Source organism: Ranitomeya imitator, chromosome 1, assembly GCF_032444005.1.
Source record: "Ranitomeya imitator isolate aRanImi1 chromosome 1, aRanImi1.pri, whole genome shotgun sequence".
In the NCBI taxonomy this organism is placed as follows: Eukaryota; Metazoa; Chordata; class Amphibia; order Anura; family Dendrobatidae; genus Ranitomeya; species Ranitomeya imitator.
Genome location: NC_091282.1, coordinates 106846674 through 106859053, shown reverse-complemented (window position 1 = coordinate 106859053; position 12380 = coordinate 106846674). Strand labels below are relative to the sequence as shown.

At 47.1% G+C, this 12380-nt stretch overlaps 1 protein-coding gene across 3 annotated transcripts in view; it reads right to left on the bottom strand.

Moving 5' to 3' along the window:
- SREK1 (splicing regulatory glutamic acid and lysine rich protein 1) overlaps window positions 1-12380 on the bottom strand; it is a 117938-nt gene that overhangs the window by 62067 nt on the left and 43491 nt on the right. The window lies entirely within an intron of this gene.

Sequence of the window (12380 nt, the reverse complement as noted above, 5' to 3'; positions counted from 1 at the left end):
CAATTTAAAAGCACTTGGAAATTCAGATTTGACTGCCATTTTCATTAATGTCCTTCCTGTGACCCAAGAAACTGAGACCTGAACTTTTTGACAGAACCATAAAGGGAAGGGAGTATGAGAAAATTACCTATATATTTTTGCATATCACAATATGAATAAAAAATAAAAATCTTGCGATTCTCCTACCAGGGCTTTTTTAGGCTCTTAACCCCTTTACCCCCAAGGGTGGTTTGCACGTCAATGACCAGGCCAATTATTACAATTCTGACCACTGTCCCTTTATGAGGTTATAACTCCGAAACGCTTCAACAGATCCTAGTGATTCTGACATTGTTTTCTCGTGACATATTGTACTTCATGATAGTGGTAAAATTTCTTTGATAGTACCTGCGTTTATTTGTGAAAAAAAACGGAAATTTGGCGAAAATTTTGAAAATTTCGCAATTTTCAAACTTGGAATTTTTATGCAATTAAATCACAGAGATATGTCACACAAAATACTTAATAAGTAACATTTCCCACATGTCTACTTTACATCAGCATAATTTTGGAACCAAATTTTTTTTTTGTTAGGGAGTTATAAGGGTTAAAAGTTGACCAGCAATTTCTCATTTTTACAACACCATTTTTTTTTAGGGACCACGTCTCATTTGAAGTCATTTTGAGGGGTCTATATGATAGAAAATGCCCAAGTGTGACACCATTCTAAAAACTGCACCCCTCAAGGTGCTCAAAACCACATTCAAGAAGTTTATTAACCCTTCAGGTGTTTAATAGGAATTTTTGGAATGTTTAAATAAAAATGAACATTTAACTTTTTTACACAAAACATTTACTTCAGCTCCAATTTGTTTTATTTTACCAAGGGTAACAGGAGAAAATGGACCCCAAAAGTTGTTGTCCAATTTGTCCTGAGTACGCTGATACCCCATATGTGGCAGTAAACCACTGTTTGGGCGCATGGAAGAGCTCGGAAGGGAAGGAGCGCCGTTTGACTTTTCAATGCAAAATTGACAGGAATTGAGATGGGACGCCATGTTGCGTTTGGAGAGCCACTGATGTGCCTAAACATTGAAACCCCCCACAAGTGACACCATTTTGGAAAGTAGACCCCCTAAGGAACATATCTGGATGTGTGGTGAGCACTTTGACCCACCAAGTGCTTCACAGAAGTTTATAATGCAGAACCGTAAAAATAAAAAATCATATTTTTTCACAAAAATTATATTTTTGCCCCCAATTTTTTATTTTTCCAAGGGTAAGAGAAGAAATTGGACCTCAAAAGTTGTTGTCCAATTTGTCCTGAGTACGCTGATACCCCATATGTGGCAGTAAACCACTGTTTGAGCGCATGGGAGAGCTCGGAAGGGAAGGAGTGCCGTTTGACTTTTCAATGCAAAATTGACAGGAATTGAGATGGGACGCCATGTTGCGCTTGGAGAGCCACTGATGTGCCTAAACATTGAAACCCCCCACAAGTGACACCATTTTGGAAAGTAGACCCCCTAAGGAACTTATCTGGATGTGTGGTGAGCACTTTGACCCACCAAGGGCTTCACAGAAGTTTATAATGCAGAGCCATAAAAATAAAACAAAATTTTTTTCCCACAAAAATTATTTTTTAGCCCCCAGTTTTGTATTTTCCCTAGGGTAACAGGAGAAATTGGACCCCAAAAGTTGTTGTCCAATTTGAGTACGCTGATACCCCATATGTGGGGGGGGGGAACCACCGTTTGGGCGCATGGGAGGGCTCGGAAGGGAAGGAGCGCCATTTGGAATGCAGACTTAGATGGAATGGTCTGCAGGCGTCACATTGCGTTTGCAGAGCCCCTAATGTACCTAAACAGTAGAAACCCCCCACAAGTGACACCATTTTGGAAAGTAGACCCCCTAAGGAACTCATCTTGATGTGTTGTGAGAGCTTTGAACCCCCAAGTATTTCACTACAGTTTATAACGCAGAGCCGTGCAAATAAAAAATTTTTTTTTTTCCACAAAAATTATATTTTAGCCCCCAGTTTTGTATTTTTCCAAGGTTAGCAGGAGAAATTGGACCCTAAATGTTGTTGTCCAATTTGTCCTGAGTACGCTGATACCCGATATGTGGGGGGGAACCACCGTTTGGGCGCATGGGAGGGCTCGGAAGGGAAGGAGCATCATTTGGAATGCAGACTTAGATGGATTGGTCTGCAGGCGTCACATTGCGTTTGCAGAGCCCCTAATGTACCTAAACAGTAGAAACCCCCCACAAGTGACCCCATATTGGAAACTAGACCCCTCAATGAACTTATCTAGATGTGTTGTGAGAACTTTGAACCCCCAAGTGTTTCACTACAGTTTATAACGCAGAGCCGTGAAAATAAAAAATCTTTTTGTTTTCCCACAAAAATTATTTTTTAGCCCCCAGTTTTGTATTTTCCCAAGGGTAACAGGAGAAATTGGTCCACAAAAGTTGTTGTCCAATTTGTCCTGAGTACGCTGATACCCCATATGTGAGGGTAAACCCCTGTTTGGGCACACAGGAGAGCTCGGAAGGGAAGGAGCACTGTTTTACTTTTTCAACGCAGAATTGGCTGGAATTGAGATCGGACGCCATGTCGTGTTTGGAGAGCCCCTGATGTGCCGAAACAGTGGAAACCCCCCAATTATAACTGAAACCCTAATCTAAACACACCCCTAACCCTAATTCCAACGGTAACCCTAACCACACCTCTAACCCTGACACACCCCTAACCCTAATCCCAACCCTATTCCCAACTGTAAATGTAATCTAAACCCGAACCCTAACTTTAGCCCCAACCCTAACTGTAGCCCCAACCCTAACCCTAACCCTAACCCTAGCCCTAACCCTAGCCCTAACCCTAACCCTAGCCCTAACCCTAGCCCTAACCCTAGCCCTAATGGGAAAATGGAAATAAATACATTTTTTTTTATTTTTCCCTAACTAAGGGGGTGATGAAGGGGGGTTTGATTTACTTTTATAGCGAGTTTTTTAGCGGATTTTTATGATTGGCAGCCGTCACACACTGAAAGACCCTTTTTATTGCAAAAAATATTTTTTGCAATACCACATTTTGAGAGCTATAATTTTTCCATATTTTGGTCCACAGAGTCATGTGAGGTCTTGTTTTTTGCGGGACGAGTTGACGTTTTTATTGAAAACATTTTCGGGCACGTGACATTTTTTGATCGCTTTTTATTCCGATTTTTGTGAGGAAGAATGACCAAAAAACAGCTATTGATGAATTTCTATTGGGGGAGGCGTTTATACCGTTCCGCGTTTGGTAAAATTGATAAATCAGTTTTATTCTTCGGGTCAGTACGATTACAGCGATACCTCATTTATATCATTTTTTTATGGTTTGGCACTTTTATACGATAAAAACTATTTTACAGAAAAAATAATTATTTTTGCATCGCTTTATTCTCAGGACTATAACTTTTTTATTTTTTTGCTGATGATGCTGTATGGCGGCTCGTTTTTTGCGGGACAATATGACGCTTTCAGCGGTACCATGGTTATTTATATCTGTCCTTTTGATCGCGTGTTATTCCACTTTTTGTTCGGCGGTATGATAATAAAGCGTTGTTTTTTGCCTCGTTTTTTTTTTTTCTTACGGTGTTTACTGAAGGGGTTAACTAGTGGGACAGTTTTATAGGTCGGGTCGTTACGGACGCGGCGATACTAAATATGTGTACTTTTATTGGGCTTTTTTTTATTTAGATGAAGAAATGTATTTATGGGAATAATATTTTTTTTTTTTTTTCATTATTTTGGAATATTTTTTTTTATTTTTTTTTTACACATTTGGAAAATTTTTTTTTTACTTTTTTACTTTGTCCCAGGGTGGGACATCACAGATCAGTGATCTGACAGTTTGCACAGCACTCTGTCAGATCGCTGATCTGACATGCAGCGCTGCAGCCTTCACAGTGCCTGCTCTGAGCAGGCTCTGTGAAGCCACCTCCCTCCCTGCAGGACCCGGATCCGCGGCCATCTTGGATCCGGGGCTGGAGGAAGCAGGGAGGGAGGTAAGACCCTCGCAGCAACGCGATCACATCGCGTTGCTCCGGGGGTCTCAGGGAAGCCCGCAGGGAGCCCCCTCCCTGCGCGGTGCTTCCCTGCACCGCCGGCACATCGCGATCATGTTTGATCGCGGTGTGCCAGGGGTTAATGTACCGGGGGCGGTCCGTGACCGCTCCTGGCACATAGTGCCGGATGTCAGCTGCGATGAGCAGCTGACACCCGGCCGCGATCGGCCACGCTCCCCCCGTGAGCGCGGCCGATCGGCTATGACGTACTATCCCGTCCAGGGTCAGATAAGCCCAGGGCACCTCGAAGGGATAGTACGTCTAAGGTCACAGAGGGGTTAAAGGGGGGTATTCCCATTTCAAGATCCTATCCCAATATATAGTAGGTCTAATAATTATAGACCTAATATTTCCCTGGAAAAACTGTGTGTTTATAAGAGCATTTCTCTATGTAAAAGCTCATGTTAAAATCGCATTGCAATCGGATCGCATTTGGATGCTAGGTAATAAAAATTGCATTGTTGCCCCAGGAAAATCGCATGACACTCGTCTCACTTTTCGTTTCTTTTTTTTAACGGTGATGGGCACAAGTCTTAGGAGTGGGCATAATCATGGATGCCAAAGCATCTGCAATGGACTATTCATTCACTGCAAAGACACAGGAGTGTCTGAATCTTCCACTGCGCCACACATGACAAGCCCGTATTCCCTGGAGACCGGCTCCTCCTGAACCCATTGCTTACACTGGGCATTGACTCTACCGGGGCTTAATATGCGCTATAACATATTTCATTGCGGTGACACGACTTACCTGGTTTTCCCATGATGCTTATTTAAAAAGGCGACTATATGATATAGGCCATTAATTGGCTCAAATGTCTTTACATTGTGGCTTCACCTACCAGCATCAAATAAATACTCACCTGAAGCATTATTTTTCTTGTACGTGTGCAGTGATTTTTTTCTGAACTCATGTGACCTTGATGACACTAAAGGTACCTTCACACATAACGATATTGTTAACGATATCGTTGCAATGTCACACTTTTTGTGACGTAGCAACGATCCTGCTAACGATCTCGTTATGTGTGACAGCGACCAACGATCAGGCCCCTGCTGGGAGATCGTTGGTCGTGGGGAATGATCAGGACCTTTTTTTGGTCGCTGATCACCCGCTGTCATCGCTGGATTGGCGTGTGTGACGCCGATCCAGCGATGTGTTCCCTTGTAACCAGGGTAAATATCGGGTTACTAAGTGCAGGGCCGCGCTTAGTAACCCGATATTTACCCTGGTTATCATTGTAAAAGTTTAAAAAAAAAAAAAACAGTACATACTCACATTCTTATGTCTGTCACGTCCCCCGCCATCAGCTTCCCACACTGACTGTGTCAGTGCCGGCCGTAAAGCAGAGCACAGCGGTGACGTCACCGCTGTGCTCTGCTTTATGGCCGGCGCCGCTGACACAGTCAGTGCAGGGAAGCTGACGGCGGGGGACGTGACAGACATTGGAATGTGAGTATGTAGTGTGTTTTTTTTTTTTTTAACTTTTACAATGGTAACCAGGGTAAATATCGGGTTACTAAGCGCGGCCCTGCACTTAGTAACCCGATGTTTACCCTGGTTACCCGGGTGCTGCAGGGGAACTTCAGCATCGTTTAAGACAGTTTCAACGATGCCGAAGTCTTTCCCCTGATCGTTGGTCGCTGGAGAGAGCGGTCTGTGTGACAGCTCCCCAGCGACCACACAACGACTTACCAACGATCACGGCCAGGTCGTATCGCTGTTCGTGATCGTTGGAAAGTCGTTTAGTGTAACAGTACCTTAAAGGCCCTCCAACTGTGGGAGCCTAGAGGAAATAGACTTGTATGAACTGTACGTGCAGGGTGCGTATATACATGTGTATGTATTTGCGGGGGGTGTGTATATACATGTGTACAGCATGTGTGGTGTGTCTGTGTGTGTGTGTGTGTGTGTGTGTGTGTGTGTGTGTGTATGTGTACAGCTCTAGCAAAAAATTAGACCATTGCAAAATGTTCAGTTCGTCTGATTTTTCTCTTTATAGGTATATTTTGGAATAAAATGTAAATTGTTCTTTTATTCTATAAACTACTGACAACATGTCTTCGAATTTCCAAGCAATAAAATTTTGTTTTTATTTTCAGAAGATGAGAAATGATCAAAGTAAGAAAAAATTGCATTGCTTGCAGACCTCAAATAATGCAGAGAAAACGAGTTCAGAATCATTTAGAAATAACAATACTAATGTTTTAACTCAGGAAGAGTTCAGAAATCAATATTTTGTGGAATAACCATGATTTTTAATCACCGCTTTCATGCATCTTGGCATGCTTTCCACCAGTCTTTCACACTACTTTTGGGTGACCTTATGCCACTCCTGGTACAAAAATGTAATCAGTTGTTCTTTGTGTGATGGCTTGTGACTATCCATCATCCTCTTGATTACATTCCAGAGGTTTTCAATGGGGTTCAGGTCTGGAGACCCCCATGTCCCAACTGACTAAAGTTGCGCTACCGCCGCTGGCAAACTACGTCTGCGAAGGGCTGCATGTGCAAAAGTCTGAGAGCATAGGCTGTACCAAGTCGCAGCCTAGCAAACCTGTTCTGTCGACGCCTGATGCTGAACGGCTCAAAAAAAGCGTCCACCGACAGAGTAAGTGTGCCTTAATCCCCGCTGGGATAGGCTAATCTCTAATGCGGTAGGACTTCTGAATAGCCAAGTTAATCCATTTGGTATTGTGGCCCTGAAGCGGCTAAACCCTGCCTGAGACCCTCAGGAAACACGGATAGGGCGTTGACCTACCGAAGTTCGGCGTCTTAGAGATGCACCTTCTGAGAGCCCGTACTACGTCTAGGGTGTGAAGAGCTCATTCCACTCGATGTAACAGTGCTGGACAAAAAGAGAGAAGGACAAAGTCCTCGTTAAAGTGGAAAAACTAGACCACCTTGGGAAAACAGAGAACGATTCAATGACCACCGTGTCCTGGAGGAATATCAGGAAAGGAACTCGACTGGACAGAGTGGCTAGCTCTGAGACTTGTCTAATAGACATCACTGCGACAAGAAAAAGACGACGTTGACAGAGATCCTGCAATGGTTCGAAGGCTATCTGTCGAAAGACTTCCCACTGCCCCAAAGCGAGACTTGACACCTAGGATAAACTGCTGCTCAGGTTTTGTTTTAAGGCGTGGGATATGGACCGCTAAAAATACAGAGTGCTCCCTCTCTGCCCATTGAAGACTATGTGCTTCCTCGTGCATGGCCACCCTATTGCGGGTATCCCCTTCAACGACTCATACATGCGACAGCCGTGGCTTTGTGCAATTGAATTCAGATGGGGTGACCCACCAGGAGATAATGGGACTGCTGCAGGGCTATCCTGATTGCTCGGATTTCCCGGACATTAACCGGAAGGCTCGACTCCCGAGTTGACCTGCGTCCCTGAGGTGACGAAGACTACTCCCCAGCCAAGGAGACTGGCCACGGTAGTCACTACTAGCCATTAAAGCCAATAAATCGGGAGAAAGGATTTTCGTTGGAAGAGAGAAAACCTCAAAGTCCACCACCAGAGAGGTTGCCTGACTAACGGGGCAAGCGACCCCGGTGATAGAGGGGGAACGGGTTGATGCTGCAGTGGGCGGAGATGCAGCTGAACGAAAAAAGACCGCTTCTGTTGCTGCCACCATCTTTCGCCAGTGTCCTCATGGCAATCCGGATAGAATGACGGGATGAGTGGTTAAGGGCGCGGGCTCCTTGTTGAAGGGCTCGGACCTTTGTTGAAGGGCCAGGACCTTGTCTCGAGGAAGCAGCAACAGACCTCGAGGGGAATCCAGGATTATCCATAAGAAAGATATCTGCTGTGCTGGGACAGGCGATGACCTGGTCAAGTTTAATGAGCCAGCCCAGGCGAGAAAGGGTGTCGCAAGTAATGTGAACCGAGTCCTAACAATCATGGAACGATGACCCTTTCACCAATAGGTCACCCAGGTAGGGCAGAACGAACAATCCCCGAAAGTGTAAGATGGACCAAATGACCACCATGACTTTTGTGAGCACTGTGGGAGCGGTGGCGAGACCAAAAGGCAGGGCCGTAAATTGGAAGTGCTGGTCGAGAATGGCGAAGAGCAGGAATCTTTGGTGAGGAGGAAAGAACGGGATATGCAAGCAAACATCGCGGATGTCGATGGATGCCATGAACTCTCCTTCTTCCATAGAAGTGAGGACTGAACGTGTAGATAACGTGCGGAAATGACAGACCTTGACAAACTTTTTTTTAGGAGTTTGAGGTCTAGAACGGGACGCCCCTTCCAGTCCTCTTTTGGGACGACAAAAAGATTTGAGTAGAAATCTTGAAATCTTTTGTTTTCTAGGACGTGGGAGATGACACCGTCGTGACGCAATGCCGCTATGGCTAGGGAAAAATAATTTGCCCCTGCCACAGACGAAGGGGGGGCGCTAGGAGAAATCCAGAGGACACCAAGTCTCTGACCTATTCGTCTTGGATGATGTAAAAGCCAGGCTTGATGGGCCAGAAGAAGGCGGCTGCCTACCCCGCCAGAGTCGACCGAACAAATGAGTCAGCGGGCAGAGAGTCTCTGAGACCTAGATCCCTATCTGGGGCGAGTTTTCCACTGTCGGTTAGATCTGTGAGGGGCCTCGAATCCTCCATTCCTGCGTGTTCTGGCTGGAAAGGGGTAGAGTAAGTGGACCATCCCAGAGAATAACGAAAGGATTGGAAGCAGAGCAGGAATTGGCCATGAAGAGGGCGCCTAAGCCTCTGTTGGGAAAGAAATTTACTCTCCCCCCCCCCTCTAGCATCAGAGATAAGCTGATACAGCTTTTCACCAAGTAAGCGGCCACACTGATAAGATGTCAAGGACTTTTTGGACTCAGAGTCCGCTTTCCATTCTCTAAAGGTACCTTCACACTCAACGATATCGCTAGCGATCCGTGACGTTGCAGCGTCCTGGCTAGCGATATCGTGGAGTTTGACAGGCAGCAGCGATCAGGATGCTGCTGTGCCATCGTTGGTAGGAGCAGAAAGTCCAGCACTTTATTTCGTCGCTGGACCTCCTGCAGACATCGCTGAATCGGCGTGTGACGCCGATTCAGCGATGTCTTCACTGGTAACCAGGGTAAACATACTTACATTCCGGTGTCTGTCCCCCGGCGCAGTGCTTCTCTGCACTGTGAGCGCCGGCCAGCCGGAAAGCAGAGCACAGCGGTGACGACAGTCAGTGCAGAGAAGCACAGCGCCGGGGGACAGACACCGGAATGTAAGTATGTAGTGTTTGTTTTTTTAACGTTTACGCTGGTAACCAGGGTAAACATCGGGTTACTAAGCGCGGCCCTGCGCTTAGAAACCCGATGTTTACCCTGGTCACCAGGGGACCGGCATCGTTGGTCGCTGGAGAGCTGTCTGTGTGACAGCTCTCCAGTGACCAAACAGCGACGCTGCAGTGATCGGGATCGTTGTCTGGATCGCTGGAGCGTCGCTAAATGTGACGGTACCTTAAGCCATAGTGTTTTCTTGATCGTAATCTCCAGCTCGCACAAATGAAAGACAGAGGGCTAAGCCTGAGGCCTCGTAGACAGAGCGAGCCAGCTGTTCCATCTAGCGGTCTATGGGGTTTTAATGGAAGATCCATCCGGTACGGAGAGAAAGGGTTTGCATAGCAGGCGAGACACTGTAGGGTCTACTACAGGGGATTCGGACAAGTCTTCCTTCAGCTTAGTCAAAAAAGGTTTTGGTTTAAGATGCTTTTGACCTGTGATGTGTTTATCTGGTCTTTCCCTGTGCTGATTTATTATGGTCGTAGACTCAAGGTGCACGGCAAATGCCTTATGAGGTTGTTTTGTCCTCTTAAAAGGCACTGCTTGGTCCTGAACGGAGTCAGAAGCTTCCTCCATTTAGTGAAATCCTCTGTCCTTTGGAAGTCTGGGCAGTCCAGGTTCAAGTAATCATGCGATTCATGCTCCGACTCGCTTTCACTACTGGACCCTGGAGAGGGAGAGCGAGAATCAGAGTTTGCGGACAAGGAGGCAGGTGATTGTTGTACTGTTATGGAACCGTTTCCTGGGCGCCTGTAGGCTTCTAGCTTGCTATCGGCCCCTGCTAGCCGACTGCCCTCATATGGGGGAGGATCCGTCAATATCAGACCTGCGCATACTCCGATCCCCGGGGGGAATCACGGAGGGAATCAATCTCTTTGGCCAGAGAAGCTAGGACACTGGGCTCGGTGGCGACGGAGGGCTCCTGGGCGCATTTGGGGTCACGGGCATTGCGGAGCGACGAAGCCTGAGCCTTAGGAAACTGGATTGGCCAGAGGTACATAAAGTAAAGAAGACTGCCATAGTCCAGTGGCCCTTCTTTTTTTTTTTTTTAAAGACCCATTGGGCTGAGATATCGTACCCCTGTATGTGACCCTTTTGGGAAAAAGTATTCCTGTGTGAAAAGGATACCGCAGGGGAGAGGGGGGTATAGCGCAGAGCTCCCGTACCTAGGTCATGTGCCCTGGATACTGCTGATTGGCAGCTGTTCTGGGCTGAGTAGGGCCCCCTTCAGATGAGAGGGTTGGAGGAGGGGAAGGTAGCGCCGAGATCTGGAAAGGCGCTTCTCGTCCTGGTCCTGTGCGAGAAGCGCTAGAAACGTGGGTGGAGCTGCCGGGGAGTGTCAGACGGGGCAGAGCTACTGAATGCGGCCTAGCAGAAGCCGGGGACTAAATTTATCGGTGCCGGTACCAGAAGGAGCAGGGAGGGCTGCCGCTACAATGAGAAGACCCCCCTCTATCCAGCGCCGTCCCAGATCAGCTGCCCAGAGCCCTTCAGCCCCAGCACTTACCCGGAGAAGCTGCCGGGTGACAGGTAAGCCAGCGGTATGCGGCGGGTCGATGCTCCTGCTGCTGCAGCTGGTTTTGTGCAGGGTTAAGGGGATCATCCTCAATCCACCATCCCTTAATGGGGAGGTGGAGAGGGCCCGGGTACTCACCGCTGGGAACCAGAAGGACCGTGGAGCAAAATGCTTGAGGTTAGTTGCCGGAGTTGCTGGCCTTGGGGAAAAATGCAGAGCTCGACAGCTCTGCTTGCAGCATAGATGCAGAGTCCAGCTGCTTGCCGGAGCCGCCTTAGCGTGACATCGTCTTTAGTGCGGGTGCTAGATGTCAGGGTACACAGCAGGGGTCCCTCAGAGTGCTGTTGCTGTTGTTTTGGACGGTGCAAGTATAAAGAAGGAGCCCTCGATCCACCCTCCCTTTAACAGGGATGTGGAGAGGGACCGTCCGCCTCCTTGTGCCATCCGCTTTAACAGTGGTGGTGCAGTGGGGGCTGCTCGGACACAAGAGGGGCCTCTGTACATCCACAGAGTTCCAGCCCCCGGGTGGACATGGCTAGTAGTCCGGCATTAGGCCTGGCTGTGGAAGAGACTCCATGTGCTCGTCCGTAATGTGCGGGGAGATCGGTGCCCTTTAAGTGACCCGTCGCCCCTAAAAAAGGGCACGTCGCAGGAGAGGATACTGAGAGGCGACACTCTCCGTGCTCACCTGTTGATGGTTCGGGGAGATCGGAACCTTGAAAGGCTCTGTCGCCCCATTCGTCTGTAGTAGTTGGGTCTGAATAGCAGACCCGCCCGTGTGCCTCCTACGGAAACTAAGCAAGAACTGATTGTCTGGGAGCCAGCATGAGGGTGTATACTGCAGAGGAAGAGCTAACGCTTTTTGTTTCAACTTAGTGTCAGTCTACTAGTGGCAGCAGCATAACACCCATGGTCTGTGTCCCTCAATGAGGCAAAGGAGAAAGGCTTTTTTCTAGCTTTACATGACTTGAGTCTTGCCTCTAGGAGCCTGTTACGAACTGTTCTTAGATGCCATTTGCCATTTATTTTGTAGGTCCCTTGATGAGTGCGATTCGAATAAGATGACGGTCATCCCTGTCAGTAGACAGTCTGCCGGTTTGTAGCTTTGTTGTCCCAAATGTCTGCTGCTTGACCTCGTTGTAATTGACTGCCATCTTAGAAATTTGAAGGATGGAGGCAACATGATGCTCACTGTGTCCCTCTGCTAGTACAGCCAGAATTGAGCTTTTTCTTTTCCTCACTCAAGACTTTTCAACTCCTTCGGCATGGCTAAAAGTTATTTTTTTCATTCCTATTACTTTTGGGATATTACTAGCACTTGTTTTGCCATCCAGCTTGTCCTATTGCAAGAGGATTGTGAACACCACAGCAGGGTTTTTTATACTTTCCTTTGCTAAATAAGATTTGGTTCAGGTGATCACCTAATCAGAAGCACATTAAGTAGAATGAGGTGTACTCTGGTTGGAATTCAACTGACACT